This window comes from Haematobia irritans, chromosome 5 (genome assembly GCF_050003625.1).
Source record: "Haematobia irritans isolate KBUSLIRL chromosome 5, ASM5000362v1, whole genome shotgun sequence".
In the NCBI taxonomy this organism is placed as follows: Eukaryota; Metazoa; Arthropoda; class Insecta; order Diptera; family Muscidae; genus Haematobia; species Haematobia irritans.
In genome coordinates this window covers 45,311,615-45,331,573 of record NC_134401.1, presented here as the reverse complement: position 1 = coordinate 45,331,573, position 19,959 = coordinate 45,311,615, and the positions used below count along the sequence as shown (strand labels likewise).

Sequence of the window (19,959 nt, the reverse complement as noted above, 5' to 3'; positions counted from 1 at the left end):
TTTGAGCTTAAAACCATACATTGACTAAACTACAAGTGTAGTTTAACCAACAGAGGAAAAGAATGTTTGTCAAATTTAATTGGGCAAAGCCCTATAGACTGCAGGATGGTTGGATGGACGCACATTTCGGAATTACCACATTCCTCATCAGCATCCTCTAGTTGCAGCAAAATTATCAATCAATTATCAGAATAAATTCAGGCAGTTCATTAAACCCAACAATGAACCACACTTGAACCGTCCGAAAAAAGGTTTTACATTGAAAGCCGGCTTATGCCGGAATAAATTCGTACAAACATATGTCTTTTCCTTTGCCACCGTCAAATCATCGATTTGAGTGCAGTTGGCTGGGTTTAATGGAAAAGAGATATGTTTGTACGAATTTATTTCGGCATAAGCCGGCTATTATGTAAAACCTTTTTTTGGAATGTTCAAGTGTGGTTCATTGTTGGGTTTAATGAACTGCCTGAATTTATTGTGATAATTTTGCTGCAAGTAGAGGATGCTGATGAGGAATGTGGTAATTCCGAAACGTGTGTCCATCCAACCATCTTGCTGTCTATAGGGCTTTGCCTAAATAACTTTGACAAACATTCTTTTCCTCTGTTGGTTAAGCTACACTTGTAGTTTAGTCAATGCATGGTTTTAAGCTGAAATCAAAAACAACAACAATGATTAAAGAACAAAACAAACAATAACAAAACAAAACGAAATAAAATTTTGACAAAATTTTCTATAGAAATACAATTTTTACAAAATTTTCTATAGATAACAAATGTAGACAAAATTTTCTATAGAAATAAAATTTTGACCAAATTTTCTATATAAATTAAATTTTGGCAAAATTTTCTATATAAATTAAATAATAAAATGTTGACAAAATTTGCTATAGAAATAAAATGTTGACGAAATATTCTATAGCAATAAAATTTTGACAAAATTTTCTATAGAAATAAAAGTTTGACAAAATTTTCTATAGAAATAAAATGTTGACAAAATTTTCTGTGGAAATAAAATTGCGACAAAAATTTCGACAGAAATTAAATTTTGATAAAATTTTCTATAAAAGTAAAATTTTGACAAAATATTCTATAGAAATAAAATGTTGACAAAATTTTCTGTAGAAATAAAATGTTGACCAAATTGTCTATAGAAATAAAATGTTGACAAAATTTTCTATAGAAATGAAATTTTGACAAAATTTTCTATAGAAATAAAATCTTGACAACATTTTCTATAGAAATAAAATTTTGAAAAAATTTTCTATAGAAATAAAATTTTGACAAAAAATTGTATAGAAATAAAATTTTGGCAAAATTTTTTATAGAAATAAAATTTTGACAAAATTTTCTATATAAATTAAATTTTGACAAAATTTTCCATAGAAAAAAAAAATTCGACAAAATTTTCTATAGAAATAAAATTTTGACAAAATTTTCTATATAAATTAAATTTTGACAAAATTTTCTATAAAAATAAAATTTTGCTAAAAACAGCAATCGATGTCTGCTGTTATATTTTTGTACTTCAGGGCGTAATGAACAACAATTTCATTTCATTTATTTATTTACTTTCATAATCCAGAAGCCTCATTCGGCCAAATTGATTACATAGGTTATAAAATTTTCCCCAAAGCCTATTTAAGAACCAAAAGTAGTTTTTGGTATATTTTTGCACTGTAATATACTTACAAGCTCCTAAATACGATCAGCAAACATTTTGTTTGCTGTTATGCCTCAATTCGATAAATATTCAAATTTTTGGTCAAATACTATAGATATTCATAAAATATTGTGTTAATTATGTTAAGATATCTCCTAAGTTGAGATTTTTATTTGTTTTAGCCAAAATAAAACCTGTTTTAGTGTAATCGAGCTTCAAAAATAGCAGGAAATGTTTGCTATTTCAGCAAACAGTGACTGCTGTCCCTTTTTCAGCAGACTTTCTGCTGTTTTAGCAGACTTTTCTGCTGTCCCTACTAACAAATTTCTTTGGGTGTAGAAATTAAATTTCGACAAAATTTTCTGTAGAAATAAAATTTTGACAACAGTTTTCTATAGAAATAAAATTTTGACAAAATTTCCTATAGAAATAAAATTTTGACAAAATTTTCTATATAAATTAAATTTTGACAAAATTTTCCATAGAAATAAAATTTCGACCAAATTTTCTATAGAAATAAAATTTTGACAAAATTTTCCATAGAAATAAAATTTCGAAAAAATTTTCTGTAGAAATAAAATTTTGACAACATTTTTCCACAGAAATAAAATTTTGACAAAATTTTCTATAGAAATAAAATTTTTAATAGAAATAAAATGTAGACAAAATTTTCAATACAACTAAAATTTTGGCAACCGTGCTATATACCCAAAGAAAAAGTTATATTGTCGTGAGGCCAAATAAACGTGTTAACCTCAACTTAAATTTCCAAGTTCAGACTCCAGATTCAAGTAGAAATTATGCTATGTGTTAAGTGGAAAAAAATTTATTAAAATAAAGTGTTGAAAAACATCTCCTATTCTTTTTTTGCTTTGTTGTCAAGATGTAATAAGACTACAAATTTAAAGACAATTTCATTAATTTTGAAGAATTTGTAAGAATTATTTTCTTTCATGGTAGTATACCCATTTTTAAATTAAATCACTTAATTATAAGGACAAAACGAAAACGGAAACAACATTTTATGTCAGAGATATGTGTCTTCTATGCTAAGCCAATCACGTACTCATATCTTTGGCCTCATAACAAAATTTTTTTTCAGTGTGTTTCCTTATTGTAATTGTAACAAATTGTCCGTGTGGGTTTTTACAGCGTAGAACTTTTGTATTATAAGCCTATGTCTTTACTTATTCATTTACAATAAAAATTCAAATTATTTCTTTTGAAGAGTCAGTAAACTTTTAATGACTTCTTTCTATTACATTTGCCATAAAATGAAACGCGGAAAAAAATATTTGAAGCGTTACAGGCAAAAGTATTCTAAAATAAAGAAAATTAAATTAAAGAAAGTTCATAATGTTTGCTTTGATGATGGACACTCGAAAAAATAATTCTTTCCTCAGAATCACCTCCTGAGTCGATCTAGCACTTGGTGTCCGTCCATGTGTTTGTTGTTCGCAGGATTCCGGTAGCAATTATTAGCCGATTTTAATGAAATTTGACACAGAGTTTATTTTTGGAACAAGAACGAACGCTGTTGAATTAGGATCGGATCAAATTTTGACAAAATTTACTATAGAAATAAAACGTTGAAAAATATTTTCAATAGAAATAAAATTTAGACAAAATTCTAAATAGAACTAAAATTTTCTATAGCAATAAAATGTTAACAAAATTTTCTATAGAAATAAAATTTTGACATCATTTTCTATACAAATGAAATTTGGCAAATTTTCTATAGAAATAAAATTATGACAAAATTTTCTATAGCGATAAAATTATGACAAAAATTTCTATAGAAATAAAATTTTGACATAATTTTCTATAGAAATGAAATTTGACAAATTTTCTATAGAAATAAAATAGAAGTATCACAAAATTTTCTATAGAAATAAAATTTTGACAAAATTTTCTATAGAAATAAAATTTTGACAAAATTTTCTATAGAAATAAAATTTTGACAAAATTTTCTATAGAAATAAAGTTTTGACAAAATTTTCTATAGAAATGAAATTTTGACAAAATTTTCTATAGAAATAAAATCTTGACAACATTTTCTATAGAAATAAAATTTTGACAAAATTTTTCTATAGAAATGAAAGTTTGACAAAATTTTCTATAGAAATAAGATTTTGATAAAATTTTCTATAGAAATTAAATTTAGACAAAATTTTCAATAGAACTAAAATTTTCTATAGAAATAAAATGTTGACGATAGTTTCTATAGAAATAAAATGTTGACAAATTTTCTATAGAAATAAAATCTTGACATAATTTTCTATAGAAATGACATTTGACAAATTTTCTATAGAAATAAAATTTTGACAAAATTTTCTCTAGCAATAGAATTATGACAAAATTTTCTATAGAAATAAAATTTTGACAAAGTTTTCTATAGAAATAAAATTTTGACAAAATTTTCTATAGAAATAAAATTTTGACAAAATTTTCTATAGAAATAAAATTTTGATAAAATTTTCTATAGAAATAAAATTTTGACAAAATTTTCTGTAGAACTAAAATTTTAACAAAATTTTCTCTATCAATAGAATTATGACAAAATTTTCTATAGAAATAAAATTTTGACAAAATTTTGACAAAATTTTCTATAAAAATAAAATTGTAACAAAATTCTCTATAGAAATAAAATTTTTACAAAATTTTCGATAGAAATAAAATTTTTACAAAATTTTCTATAGAAGTAAAATTTTGATAAAATTTTCTACAGAAATGACAAAATGTTGACAACATTTTCTATAGGAATAAAATGTTGACGAAATTTTCTATAGCAATAAATTGTTGACACAATTTTCAATAGAACTAAAATTTTATATTGAAATAAAATTTTGACAAAATTTTCTATAGAAATAAAATTGTGTAAAACAAGACTTTTTGGTTTGGTAAAATTCTCTTAAAAATTTGGTCAAATAATTTTTGACAAAATTTTCTATAGAAATACAATAAGAAAAAAATTTTACCAAAAATTTTCTATAGGAAGAAATTTTTGAGAAAATTTTTCTATAGGAAAAAATTTGACAAAATTTTCTATAGGAAGAAAATTTTGACAAAATTTACTATAGAAATAAAATTTTGTAAAACAAGACTATTTGGTTTGCTAGTTGTTTGTTAAAATTTTCTTCAAAATTTGGTAGATTATTTTTGACTCTAGTGGCAACCATGTCCGCAAGCCAAATTTGGGTGTCGGTTCACATGGGGGCTATACGTTAACGTAGTCCGATATAGCCCATTTGCAATACCATCCGACCTATATCAATAACAACTAATTGTGCCCCATCCTATGGTGGCAGGTATAAAAACAATGTTATGACACCCGATTTAGTTTTTTTTTGCGTGTAGCCAAAACCATGGTAAACATGTAAATTTACAACAATGACAAATCAAACTTCCAAAATAAAATATATAACCTTTTTCCATGGGAGATGGTTTGATCAAACTTTAATTTCGAATCCAAATGTCAATGCGGACGTTAAAGGTGGCTTAGCGAGTAGATTCATTCATGAGAAAAGAAACGTGTTTGGATTACAAAATCGCGGGTCATATTCAGCATGCCGGTTGGCCAGTAAGTCATTCATATAAATTAAAAAAGTACCCATCGAAACCGTTAAATTACCAAAGTTTTTTTTCATCAACAATAAATAAAACCTTATAAAATAAACCACAACAACTCAAATCTGGGCAAAAGAACAGGTTAAGTTCCAAGCAGAGAAACCGAGCTAAACAAATAAATATAAATTGAAAATAAAAAGAGCTATAAAACAAAAGAAAAAATAAAAAAACATAAAACAGGTAACTAGTGTCAAGTATAAGAAAATTTATTTACCTAGCAAAAAAAAAACATATCCCCTCTATCAGAAGCGAACACTTTCAATAGTATGGACAAAAAACGCTTTTGCTAAATGAAAAAGAAACTGTAAAAATGTTCACAACAATGGGCCAACATAACATCTCCCCTCACACCCCCCACACACCGTGCCTATGTTTCAAGTGGTGAATGAGTCATTAATGATGGTTGCGCCTGCGCAGTAGTCTACCCTAAACGTTCCGAAAATATTATTTATTGCAAACTTGCCAATTGTTTTCTTGACATTTGCCTCATCACCATCGGTTCGGTGAAATAACAAACCAAAAATAGTCACAGCAATGTGTTCCGGTAATTTAGAATTTTTAATGTTGCACTTAAGCCAATACATTCAGCACCTAGAATAGTTATTGATTGCTTTTTTTTTTCTAAAACAAAACTACAATTAAACATTTCTTTGTTCTTTAGTGGCTGCTGAATAGGGGAAAAAAACTATGTTTTACTGATGACAAACTAAGTGAATCGTTCTTAAAGTGATCGTCTTAAAACATTTCGTATAGAATGTGCTATAATGCAAATTAATTTTTTGTTAGTAATATTCATAAAACGTCCGTGTTCTGAGGCAAATACTTTTCATCGATCGTCGATTTAATTATAAGCTCAAGGCCATGTAGCTGTCCTTTCATTAAATGACTAAATATCAAATTGATCACGTTGTGATAGATAGCAACAGGTAACAAAGACAATCCCCACATAATCAACTTTAGGTTAAGTTAAATGGATTCAGGTTGTCAAAATTTTATTCCTGTAGAAAATGTTCTACAAAATTTTATTCCTATAGAAAATTTGTCAAAGTTTTATTTCTATAGAAAATTTTGTCAAAATTGTATTGATATAGAAAATTTTGTCAAAATTGTATTCATATAGAAAATTTTCTCAAAATATTATTCCTATAAAAAATTTTCTCAAAGTTTTATCCATATAGAAAATTTTGTCAAAATATTTTTTCTACAGAAAATTTTATATAATTTCATTTCTATCGAATTTTTTTTCAAAAATTGATTTCTATAGAATATTTTTTCAAAATTTTGTTCCTCTAGAAAATGTTGCCAAAATCTTATTCCTAAAGAAAATTTTCTCAAAATTTTTGTTCTTATAGAAAATTTTCTCAAAATTTTATTCCTATCGGAAATTTTTTCAAAAATTTATTTCTATTGAAAATTTTCTCAAAATTGTATTTCTATAGAAAATTTTGTCAAAATTCTCTTTCTATAGAAAATTTTGTCAACATTTTACTTCTATAGATAATTTTGTCAAAACTTTATTCCTACACAATTTTTTGTCAAGATTGTAGTCATATCGAAAATTTGTTTGTTTGTTCTTAAAAAAATTTTTCCAAAATTTTATTTCAATAGAAAATTTTGTTGTTGTTTTTTATTGCAGCTTAAAACCATACATTGACTAAATTACAAGTGTAGCTTAACCAACAGAGGAAAATAATGTTTGTCAAATTTATTTGGGCAAAGCCCTATAGACTGCAAGATGGTTGGATGGACGCACGTTTCGGAATTACCACATTCCTCATCAACCAATTATCAGAATAAATTCAGGCAGTTCATTAAACCCAACAATAAACCACACTTGAACCCTCCGAAAAAAGGCTTTACATTGATAGCCGGCTTATGCCGAAATAAATTCAAAACAAACATATCTCTTTTCCTATGGCACTGTCAAATCATCCATTTGAATTCAGTTGGCTGGGTTTATTTTGAGCGTGCTTCCTCTTCTTTTTCCATTCTTTTTGTTTTGTTATTGTTGGTTTTGTTCTTTAAGCATTGTTGTTGTTTTTTATTTCAACTTAAAAACATACATTGACTAAACATTGACTAAATTTTGTAAAAATTTTATTTCTATACAAAATTTTATTCCTAAAGAAATTTTTTCTCAAAATTTTATTCCTATATTAAATTTTGTCAAAATTTTATGCCTATAAAATTTTTTGTCAAAATTTTATTCCTGTGAAATTTTATTCCTATAGAAAATTTGGTCAAAATTTTATTTCTACACGCAGAAGGAATATGATCACCTCAAACATGTTTTAAGAGCAAAATGTTATTTTTGTATGGTGACCATGTAACATGTTTGTCACAAAAATGTTGTTTTCTCGTAAAACATAACCTGCTTGCCGAAATCAGATATATAATTTTCGAGAAAATAACATGGTTGCGACAACCATGTTACATGGTCATCACCCAAAAATAACATATATGTTTGAGGTGATTATATTCCTTCTCTTGTGTAAAGATAATTTTGTCGAAATTTTATTTCTATAGAAAATTTTTTCAAATTTGTGCTCATATAGAAAAATGTCTCAAAATTTTATTCCAAATTTTCTCAAAATGTTATTCCTGTAAAAAATTTTCTCAAAATTGTATTCCTATAGAAATTTTTGTCAAAATTTTATTTCTATAGAAAATTTTCCCAAAATTTTATTTCTATAATAGAACATTTTCTCAAAATTGTATTTCTCTATAGAAAATTTTCTCAAAATGTTATTCCTGTAAAAAAATTTCTCAAAATTGTATTCCTATAGAAAAATTTTGTCAAAATTTTATTACTATAAAGAATTTTGCCAAACTTAATTCCTATAAAAAATTTTGCCAAACTTTATTTCTATAGAACATTTTCTCAAAATTTTATTCCTATAGAAATTTTTCTCAAAACTTTATTCCTATAGAAAATGTTCTCCAAATTTTATTTGTAAAGAAAATTTTGTCAAAATTTTATTCCTATAGAAAATTTTCTCAAAACTTTATTCCTATAGAAAATTTCCTAAAAACTTTATTTCTATAGAAAATTTTCTCAAAATTTTATTCCTATAGAAAATTTTGTCAAAATTTTATTTTTATAGAAAATTTTGTCAAAATTTTATTCCTAGACAAAATTTTATCTCTACACTCAAAAAAAAAGTTTACTTGGATCCAAAGATTTTGACCTTCCCTTAAAGATTTTGGTATTGATTCCGAGCCAAAGATGCGGCTTCTTTAAAATAAAGAGGTCCGTAACCTCCCTGGCTTTAAATCTAGGATCAAATAAATTAAAATTGGACAGTGATCTCCTTCATCGAGTTTTTATTTTCTTTTCTTTATTAATATTAACAGGTTGGCTGATAAGTCCCCGTTCTGACACATAGATGGCGTCGCTAGTATTAAATGCATATTATTTTTATATAGTACCAACCTTCAAATGATTCGTGTCAAAATTTGACGTCTGTAAGTCAATTAGTTTGTGATAGAGCATCTTTTGTGAAGCAACTTTTGTTATTGTGAAAAAATGAAAAAAGGAATTTCATGTTTTGATAAAATACTGGTTTCTGAAGGGAAAAAATACGGTGGAAGCAAAAACTTGGCTTGATAATAAGTTTCCGGACTCTGCCCCAGGGAAATCAACAATAATTGATTGGTATGCAAAATTCAAGCGTGGTGAAATGAGCACGGAGGACGGTGAACGCAGTGGACGCCCGAAAGAGAAGGTTACCGACGAAAGCATCAAAAAAATCCACAAAATGATTTTGAAAGACCGTAAAATGAAGTTAATCGAGATAGCAGAGGTCTTAAAGATATCAAAGGAACGTGTTGGTCACATCATTCATCAATATTTGGATATGCGGAAGCTCTGTGCAAAATGGGTGTCGCGCGAAAACAACAGCGTGTTGATGATTCTGAGCGGTGTTTGCAGCTGTTAACTCGTAATACACCCGAGTTTTTCCGTCGATATGTGACAATGGATGAAACATGGCTCCATCACTACACTCCTGAGTCCAATCGACAGTCGGCTGAGTGGACAGCGACCGGTGAACCGTCTCCGAAGCGTGGAAAGACTCAAAAGTCCGCTAACGAAGTAATGGCCTCTGTTTTTTGGGATGCGCATGTAATAATTTTTATCGATTATCTTGAGAAGGGAAAAACCATCAATAGTTACTATTATATGGCGTTATTGGAGCGTTTGAAGGTCGAAATCGCGGCAAACCGACCCCATATGAAGAAGAAAAAGGTGTTGTTCCACCAAGACAACGCACCGTGCCACAAGTTATTGAGAACGATGGCAAAAATTCATGAATTGGGCTTCGAAGTATTCTCCAGATCTGGCCCCCAGCGACTTTTTCTTGTTCTCAGACCTCAAAAGGATGCTCGCAGGGAAAAAATTTGGCTGCAATGAAGAGGTGATCGCCGAAACTGAGGCCTATTTTGAGGCAAAACCAAAGGAGTACTACCAAAATGGTATCAAAAAATTGGAAGGTCGTTATAATCGTTGTATCGCTCTTGAAGGGAGCTATGTTGAATAATAAAAACGAATTTTGACAAATAAAAATGTGTTTTTCTTTGTTAGACCGGGGACTTATCAGCCAACCTGTTAAGGTATTTATGTACAAACACATTCCAATTTCAAAATTCAAATTATGCCAGGTACTTCAAAGTAAAAACAGTTTTCTTAATTCTAAAAAACTTTAAACCAAAGATGCAAATCCTTAAAATAAGTCTTAGCCTATATTTGAAGCATTTTTATCTTAAATTTAAAAATTCAATATGCCAGTTGAGTTAAAGACGATTTCTTAAAATGTTTTTCTTTATTTTAAGGAAAATTTGCCTTACTTCAAAGATTTACAACTTTAGCAGAGAGACGCAAAATTTAAAGATTTGTGTGCTAAATTTAATGAAAAAAATTTTTGAAGCAAGGATTATAAACTTTCTTTTAATTAAAATGTCATTGTTTTAAAGAATTTTGTCCTTAGCATTGCGTAAATTTTTGAGTCCTAAAATTTAAATTGCATAATCTGCCATATTAGGTCAATATTTTTTTTAGTGTATAGAAAGTTTGTGAAGTACCTTTTAGGTGGTGAGGAAATCAATCTACCAAACGGTAAAAAAAATCTTCCAATTTTGGAAGAAATCTACCAACTGTTGCATCCGTAGTCTCATGTCGGCAGATATAAACCATTAAGCCATTATTCGGCATGTCGCTCTACCATTAGAAAAAAGTGATCCCATCATTAAATTAAAATAAACTAATTTTGAAGAAAGTTGATCTTCGTATAGCGCCAAAGACATATTTAGTTGTATGAACGATGTGATTTTGGTAGAAATAAGGATTAATGCATTCTGTATATTAGTTACATTTTTGAATGAATTCATATATGGAATGATTTTATGTAACTTTTTTTCATTCACACTCAAAACAAAGCGAACCCTCTATTTCACTACAGACAATATAACTTTATTTTATTAGTTCGTGGAATTATTATGTTTGGAGAAAGTTTCCTTTACTCTAATAATTTTTTACGTAAGTTATTTAAATGAACTTAAAAACGGGAAAAATGTATATAACAAATGAAGCATAAAGATTTACTAAATTCGTACTTCTCACCAAATTGTTCATTATTTCTTTAAAAATTTTACTACAAATGCGCCCATTCGTACACACAAAATTTTTTTTTCTGATTCAATCACAAAATTAATTGATCCAATTAATTTTTAATTGAAATGTTTAATTGGAAACATTTTCGTGAATGTTTTTTGTGTGTATGGCACTAAAGAAAATTCAAACTACAAAATTTTCTTTAACAGGTGGAAAAAAAATTAATTACGTCTGATACATTTTCTTGAATTTGTCGAAAAATATTTTCTTAGTATTTTTGTAATATCGGCATTTGTACTTTTGTGTAGTTAAAATTTTCTAAAAATAATCTAAATTTTCTAAAATTCACCAACATTTTTCTTCCTGGTGGGTTCACTGTTTTTTCAGTGTTGCAATCCGATTTTTCTAACATTTGGTTTTTAAAACCATGAAACTATATGTACTTTTATATCAATAATATCCCGATTGTATATTTATGCGATTTACCTGCAAATAGAGTGTGAAGTTCTTTTAGATGCCGTTTTTTAAATTTTCACATCAAACGTGGAATATTAAAAATTCATGGTCTGCTCTATGAGATGTAAAACTTATTAAAATTTATACATTATCTCGATTATAAAATTTGTATATGCAGAAAATAATCATATGTATGTATGCTAATGAGAATGTCAATCACTATATTCCATAAATGAATGATGGTAGCGATTTAAAATTTTGCAGATTCACGTGTCTAAATCGTAACTGAGCTCCATTTGAGGATACCAACCATTATTATACTCGTAACCCATTAGCTCTCAACGATATTTCTGATATGAGTGAGCATACGAGAGTAGGTTCCATTTGTATTTGTGCGTATGTGTATTTGTGATTGTTTCTTGACATACGTAGAGACTTTACGATCATAGTTATTAGAACATACTTTTTATACTATACTTGTCAAGTTGTGTTTTGAGAATATTGAACTAAAAGAGATACCCACTATGCCAAGTAACTAAAAACAAATTGATTTATTTATAAAACAAACAAAAATAAGATCCCATTACCCTCCAAAAAAAGTGAACGAAAATTTCTATAGCCGATTTAAAATAATTTCAAAATAATCTATCAAAATTTTAAGCAAATGTTACCAAAAATCTACCAAATTTAAAAAAATATTTTAATTTGGAATTTTTGGTAAAAGTTTTTGTGGTTAGTATGAAACAAATTTCTTTTGTAAGAAATGTTTCATTATTATTTCAGCATTTGTAATATTATATATTATGACGCCTCCTATTAGCGACTATTGTTTGTTTTCATATATATCACTTGAATTGTAGATGTGTCAAAATTTTATTTCAATAGAAAATTTTGTCAAAATTTTATTTCTATAGAAAATTTTATCAAAATTTTATTTCTATAGAAAATTTTGTAAAAAGTTTATATCTATACAAAATTTTGTCAAAATTTTATTTCTATAGAAAATTTTGTCAAAATTTTATTTTTATAGAAAATTTGTGCAAAATTTTATTTCTATAGAAAATTTTGTCAACATTTTATTTCTATAGAAAATTTTGTCACAATTTTATTTCTATAGAATATTTTGTCAAAATTTTATTTCCAAAGAAAATTTGATCAAAATTTCATTTCTATAGAAAATTTTGTGAAAATTTTCTTTCTTCAGAAAATTTTGTCAAAATTGTATTTCTATAGAAAATTTTGTCAAAATGTTTTTTCTATAGAAAATTTTGACAAAATTTCATTTCTATAGAAAAATTTGTCAAAATTTTATTTCTATAGAAAATCTTGTCAAAATTTTATTTCTGTAGAAAATTTTGTCAAAATGTTCCTTCTATAGAAAATTTTGTCAAAATTTTCTTTCTATAGAAAATTTTTTCAAAATTTTATTTCTATAGGAAATTTTTGCAAAATTTTATTTTTATAGAAAATTTTGTCAAAATTTTATTTCCAACGAAAATTTTATCAAAATTTCATTTCTATAGAAAACTTTTTCAAAATTTTATTTCTATAGACAATTTTGTCAACCTTTTATTTTTATAGAAAATTTTGTCAACATTTTATTTCTATAGAAAATTTTGTCAAAATTGTATTTCTACACAACATTTTTTCAACATTTTTTTCTATAGAAAATTTTGTCATAATTTTATTTCTACAGAAAATTTTGTCAAAATTTTATTTCTATAGAAAATTTTGTCAAAATTTTATTTCTATAGAAAAATTTGTCAAAAATTTATTTCTATAGAAAATTTTGTCATAATTTTATTTCTATAGAAAATTTTGTCAAAATTTTATTTCTATAGAAAATTTGGTAAAAATTTTATTTCTATAGAAAATTTTGTCAAAATTTTATTTTATTTTGTCCAAATTTTATTTCCATAGAAAATTTTGTCAACATTTTATTTCTATAGAAAATTTTGTCAAAATTTTATTTCTATAGAAAATTTTGTCAAAATTTTATTTCTATAGAACATTTTGTCATAATTTTATTTCTATAGAAAATTTGGTCAAAATTTTATTTCTATAGAAAATTTTGTCATAATTTTATTTCTATAGAAAATTTGTTCAAAATGTTATTTCTATAGAAAATTTTGACAAAATTTTATTTCTATAGAAAATTTTGTCAACATTTTATTTCTATAGAAAATTTTGTCAAAATTTTATTTCTATAAAAAATTTTGTCAACATTTTATTTCTATAGAAAATTTTGTCAAAATTTTATTTCTATAGAAAATTTTGTCAACATTTTATTTCCAAAGAAAATTTGATCAAAATGTCATTTCTATTGAAAATTTTGTCAACATTTTATTTCTATGGAAAATTTTGTCAAAATTTTATTTCTATAGAAACTTTTGTCAACATTTTATTTCTATAGAAGATTTTCTCAACATTTTATTTCTATAGAAAATTTTGTCAAAATTTTATTTCTATAGAAAATTTTGTCAAAATTTTATTTCCAAAGAAAATTTGATCAAAATGTCATTTCTATTGAAAATTTTGACAACATTTTATTTCTATAGAAAATTTTGTCAACATTTCTTTTCTATAGAAAATTTTGTCAATTTTTTTTTCCATAAAAAATTTTGTCAAAATTTTATTTCTATAGAAAATGTTGTCAAAATTATATTTCTATAGAAAGTTTTGTCAACATTTTATTTCTATAAAAAATTTTGTCAACATTTTATTTCTATAGAAAATTTTGTCAACATTTTATTTCTACAGAAAATTTTGTCAAAATTTTATTTCTAAAGAAAATTTTGTCAACATATTATTTCTATAAAAAATTTTGTCAACATTTTATTTCTATAGAAAATATTGTGTTAAAATTTTCTCTCTAAGTTTACGAATTTTTTTAAATTCGTTATATAGAAATCACCAACTATAGAATATAATCTATTCTAGGCTTTGTATATGAGCTTATAGATAAACTCTTCAATAAAATTTAAGAATGATGTTTATTTATTTTTGCGTATTTTTTATTGTTATTCTTTTGCATTATTTTTGAATGAAATTTTATTTTTATTATTTTTCATTATTTTTTAATGAACTTGGTTGTGTAAAAAACTGTAAGTCCACTAACACTTGGAAATTGACACTTTCATTAGTTGCTCTAATAAAACTTTTTATTTAAAAAAATATATTCTTCAAAAATCGTATTAGTTATTTAAATTTATATTTTAAAATTCAATTTCACAACAATTTCTGTGGTTTCCGTTTCATTCTCTATCGTTACACTCACTACATTGGTTTAACACCCCACTTTGCAATAAGCGCAGACGATCACACTCACACGTGTTCAAATCGTTACTGAGCTTCAATTGTGGATAACAACCATTATTATACTCATCGTCCACTTGGCTCCAAATGATGATATTTCAGGTAAGAGTGTGTATTTGTTTAAACGAGTATACGGTTCATTTGTATTTGGGTCTGTGTGTTAGACTCTTTGAGGTTTAATGCCCCATCTAGAATGCTTGTGTTTCTACGAGATTCTTTGGAGTTTCTCTTAAACTGTTTGCCTTGTCTTTTCTCAAACTAACCAATGCGAGGTTGGCTTTTATGTTTGGATATTGAGTTCAATAGCTTTTGCGTTTAGCGTTGCCAAACACTATGATGGTGGTTCATTAGAGTGAAAAAGAGCAAAGAGTTATTGTGCTTGCATTGCTTAATTTCCGAACATCTAGTTCTCTGAAGAGGAAATTTCCCAATTCGATTCACAATTCGTAAACTCCATATATGCACTTAAAAAGTTTACTAGGATCCAAAGATTTTGAACTTCTCAAGGATTTTGGTATATTTGGTATTCTGAGCCAAAGATGTGGCTTATTTAAAACAAATATAATTTTTATGAAGCTAACTAGATTTAAATATAAGCCCTAGAAAATTTAACATCCATTAAGATATTTTTTTATTTTTTTGCTATATTTTAACAAAGTTATTCACATACAAATAAATGTCAGTTTAAAATACAACCACAAAATACTTTAAAGTGAAAGACATTTTCTTATGGTGTTTATACCCTGCGCCACACTGTGGAACAGGGTATTATAAGTTAGTGCATATGTTTGTAACACCCAGAAGGAGACGAGATAGACACATGGTGTCTTTGGCAATAATGCTCAGGGTGGGTCCCTGAGTCGATATAACCATGTCCGTCTGTCTGTGAACACATTTTTGTGATCAAAGTCTAGGTCGCAATTTAAGTCCAATCGCCTTCAAATTTGGCATATGTTCCTAATTTGGGTCAGAATAGAACCCTATTGATTTTGGAAGAAATCGGTTCAGATTTAGATATAGCTCCCATATATATCTTTCGCCCGATATGCACTAATATGGACCCAGCAGCCAGAGTTTTATACCGATTTGCTTGAAATTTTGTACAAACATAACACTTAGTCGTATAGTCAAGTGTGCAAAATTTGATTGAAATCGGTTCAGATTTAGATATAGCTCCCATATATATCTTTCGCCCGATATGGACTTATATGGTCCCAGAAGCCAGATTTTTGGCCGAATTTGGTTGAAATTTTGCACTAGGAGTACAATTAGTAGTATAGTCAAGTGTGCAAAATTTTATTGAAATCGATTCAGATTTAGATATAGCTCCCATATATATCTTTCGCCCGATATGGACTAATATGGTCCTAAAAGCCAGGGAGCAATTTGCAATTTTGCACAGGGAGTAGATTTAGCATTGTAGCTATGCGTGTCAAATTTGGTTGAAATCGATTCAGATTTAGATATAACTCCCATATATATCTTTCGCCCGATATGGACTTATATGGACCCAAAAGCCAGAGTTTTATCCCGATTAGCTTGAAATTTTGCACAAGGAACACAATTGGTAGTATAGTCATGCGTGCCAAATTTGATTGAAATCGGTTCAGATTTAGATATAGCTTCCATATATATTTTTCGCCCGATATGAACTTATATGGACCCAGAAGCCAGAGTTTTATCCCGATTAGCTTGAAATTTTGCACAAGGAGTACAATTGGTAGTATAGCCATGTGTGCCAAATTTGATTGAAATCGGTTCAGATTTAGATATAGCTTCCATATATATTTTTCGCCCGATATGGACTTATATAGCCCCAGAAGCCAGAGTTTTGGTCCAATTTGGTTGAAATTTTGCACTAGGAGTACAATTAGTAATATAGTCATGTGTGCCAAATTTCATTGAAATCGGTTCAGATTTAGATATATCTCATATATATATGTTTTTCTGATTTCGACAAAAATGGTCAAAATACCAACATTGTCCTTGTTAAATCGCCACTGCTTACACCCAGAAAAAAGTGCCCTCGAAACTAAAGGAAAAATTCTTCATCAATATAGTTTATCCATTTTATTTCCATTAAGGTAAATTTTTGTGAGAAATAATAAAATTTACTCGTTTCAGTAAAAAAAATCCTAAACTGTAAGCAGTTAGGAATAGTTCATTAACTAGAATAAGGCATGGAATTTTACTAATGCTGTTTTCTTCGCTGGGTATAAGAATTTACTACTGAACAAGAAAATTTTATTCACCGATAACAAAGCATTCGTAAAAATAAACAAAAACCGAACTAAAACCAAGTTTCCTCAAAATTAGTAAAATTTCTTATAAAATGATAATTGCGACTTCCTTTATAATAGAAAGTTTTTCATACATACGAACAACACTTGGCATAGAAAAATATTTTAGTTCATTCATACTAAGAAGTATGCAATCCTTTCAAAACTTAAGGAAACACACTTGTTAGAATATAGGAAATTTTCCTATATTTCTATTGTCTACCTGTAATCGATACCTGTCATCGTAATCGATGTGTTTGCGCGTGGGTGTAATCGATATGTTTGCGCGTGGGTTGTTTTTTAGTTGGAATCGCGTTGTTGTGGTATACGGAGAGATTGTTAAAAAATAATATGGTAAAATAATATAATAAGTAACAAATAAAATATATAAAAGATTTATTATTTTAAATTAGTGAGAAAAATGTTCGTTTTTTTGAAAATAAATCTATCAATGTTCGTGATGGTGTATAAAGAAAGAAAACACCAGCAGAATAACAACCCTTTCATTTGTCTTCATTTTGGAATCTTCAATTAACAGGTAATATTCAGTGACGCTGACCTTTTGTAACAAAAATGGTTTATGATTTTTTATATTTATAGGTATTGAAATTGTAAAAGGAGGACAAAATCGTTACGCAGCAACTTATTAAAAGTGAAAGGTACAAGAAGAAGAAAAAATGCGTTTTGCAGTTGATGGCATTACATGGAAATTGGAAATAGTGGAATAATAAACTAATATTTCAAGGCCAGTCGATGCTGTTGATTCTTAATAAATATATTCAATATATTAATAAAACATGTCTTTTATTGAAGATAAAATTGCTTATATAAATAAATAAAATTGTATTTAAAAACGAAGGTAAGCAGTTCTAATTATAAAGTAAAAGTTTTACCACACAGAGAATACAGATTGGTTGTGATAACCGAATTTATTGCCAACCTCATTTTGGAGGTTGTAGCAAATATCTGTTGGCAGTTGTGCCATCTGACAAATTCGGTCGACTCAATCGAATTATGGGAGATGCAACTAATACTCAATATGGTATTGATTGTGTTAACCTATGGAATTGGTCGTTACTACCTTCTTCATTCGGTTGCATTACCCAACCTAAATAGCACCCACAACCGAATTGCAAATTAATGTTTTTCCGAAAAATATTATATTTTATTTAGAAATATTTATTTTATTTAGATATTGATAGAGTATAAATGAAAATATTATATATCTATATATTAATATAAATGAAAATAAACGATTCCTTTAAACAGTTAAGTATCCGCGAAGGTTTTAGATGAAGCTCATGTAGCCTACTACAGGATTGTCGAATGAACGGGCAACGCGGATATAACCGCTGGTAACTTAGAATCCATCAGTATTTTTTACCTGACTCGCGGAATTGGGTATCCAAAAACCATTGTAGGTGTAATACATTACTGTATTACAGTCGTCAACACACAGAAATAAATTTTACTCATGACCAAGGACCTACATAGATTAATTAAATTATCGCTTTAAAACACTTTTTGATATCAATAAAAAGAAAACCCATACTGACCATGTTCAGCGCATCAGATTTCAAACTGCAACTTTCATGGTAAAGGCTTTTGTGCAATTAAATGTCCAGTCTGGAGAGTAAATATTAAATATATTATCAGTGAAAATTACAGCAATTTGATCATAAAAATTTACCTTTAAGATGTTACCAAAATTATGCCCCTTTTACATTCAAATCTTGATCATTGCCTCGTTTTTGACTTTTATAGGAAGAGGTTTTTGTTTTTTCCTCGACAACAAATATGAATAATTTGTCGTTGACAAATATGAAAATGACAACCAAAAATATTTCCAATAACATTCGGTTTGTGCAACCGTATGGTTATGATGAGTACTGAATGAAAGTTGCAAAATGTTTTCTTGGTAGGTTGTATCAACCAATTTCCAATAAAATTATTCATAGTTGAAGCATTTGGTTAACCCAATCATTTGTCTATTATCATAAATAACATTTTTTTGATACCGCTCCCAGATGGTCTTAGGAATAGAACCCATGTTGTAAATACAGAATATTTGTTGATACAGTTGATATTTCGTTCCATAATTAGAATGTTCATTATTACAACCGATTGTTAACCGATCTCTTTTCTGTGTGCACAAATATGTAAGATTTGTCCAAATGAATGAAAAAATTTCAATAAACTCATTCCATATATGAATTCAAATCAGTCAAATTTTTTCATTCTGTAGCATAGTGGTAAATAAATATAGGAAAATGTTAACTAATATATGGAATGCATTATACCTAATTTCTACGAAAATCACATCGTTCAAACAAATAAAAATGTCTTTGGCGCTATACGAAGTTCAACTTTCTTCACAGTAAGTTCATTTTAACTTAAAGAAGGGGTCACTTTTTTCTGGGTGTAGTCGAAAAGTTGTAAAAATGACTCTAATTTTTCTAAACTTCTAATACATATATATATCGAGCGATAAATCATAAATAAACTTTTGCGAAGTTTCCTTAAAATTGCTTCAGATTTAAATGTTTCCCATATTTTTTTTACTAAAATTGTGTTCCACCCTAGTGCATTAGCCAACTTAAATTTTGAGTCTATAGATTTTGTAAAAGTCTATCAAATTCTGTCCAGGTCAAGTGATATTTAAATGTATGTATTTGGGACAAAGCTTAATATATATAGCCCCCAACACATTTGACGGATGTGATATGGTATTGAAAATTTAGATCTACAAAGTGGTGCAGGGTATAATATAGGCGCCCCGCCCGACTTTAGACTTTCCTTACTTGTTTTTTTTTTTTCTAAAAAATGCTTTGCATTAATTTTTTCTGTACTGAGAACATTTTATAAATTCTGGCATCAACCTAAAAAATGCAATCATTTCAACGGGTAGGAAACAATTCAAAGGAGCAAACAGGGCGAAAGTGAAATGATCTTAACAAAGAAAGAAAAAAAAAACAACAACAAGTATATACGGCCGTAAGTTCGGCCAGGCCG

At 27.5% G+C, this 19,959-nt stretch overlaps 1 protein-coding gene across 2 annotated transcripts in view; it reads right to left on the bottom strand.

Annotated features, from left to right (window-relative positions):
• LOC142238811 (sodium-dependent nutrient amino acid transporter 1) overlaps positions 1–14,693 on the bottom strand; it is an 88,765-nt gene extending 74,072 nt beyond the window's left edge. For both annotated transcript variants that reach the window (XM_075310530.1, XM_075310531.1), the window contains exon 1: positions 14,631–14,693. The gene's annotated coding sequence lies outside the window, so the exon portion shown is untranslated. The remainder of the gene's footprint in view (positions 1–14,630) is intronic.
• Between the last annotated feature and the right edge of the window lie 5,266 nt (positions 14,694–19,959).